Source organism: Pyxicephalus adspersus, chromosome 5 (genome assembly GCF_032062135.1).
Source record: "Pyxicephalus adspersus chromosome 5, UCB_Pads_2.0, whole genome shotgun sequence".
NCBI classification, from domain to species: Eukaryota; Metazoa; Chordata; class Amphibia; order Anura; family Pyxicephalidae; genus Pyxicephalus; species Pyxicephalus adspersus.
Window position 1 is genome coordinate 11825805 of NC_092862.1, and position 491 is coordinate 11826295.

Genomic DNA, 491 nt, shown 5'->3' on the forward strand with positions numbered 1-491 from the left:
GATAGATAGATAGATAGATAGATAGATAGATAGATAGATAGATAGATGTTTTCTAAATAGCTACTCATTGAACAGAAGTCATGTGACCGCACCTCCACCTTCTTCACCCCATGTATTCTGGGTTGACCCTGGGAATGAAAAAAATCCCGGGGTAGATAGATTGGGCTTAGTTTAATAAAGTTCCCCAAGACTGGAGAAGATACACTGTCATGGGAGAACCTAGGTGATTCAGCAAACTTGGAATGGATTTCGTCTAACTCATTTGCTAATTTATGGCAATTCTGGGCTAGATCCATTCCAGGTTTGCTGGATCATCCAGGTTCTCCCATGATAGTCTACCTTCTCCATTCATGGAAGGCTTTGATAAATCAAGCTCAATGATACATAGACTGATAAAGAAATAGAAATGTATATACTAGACAGAATTGTCTGTAATTAAACATTTATTCTATAGATTTGACCTGTCTCCCTTACTTTCTTGACCCCATCTA

General features: G+C 38.3%; 1 protein-coding gene across 1 annotated transcript in view; it reads right to left on the reverse strand.

The window, feature by feature from the left end:
* The window catches only part of SQLE (squalene epoxidase), a 19337-nt gene that overhangs the window by 17361 nt on the left and 1485 nt on the right, over window positions 1-491 (reverse strand). The gene's annotated exons all lie outside the window — the stretch shown is intronic.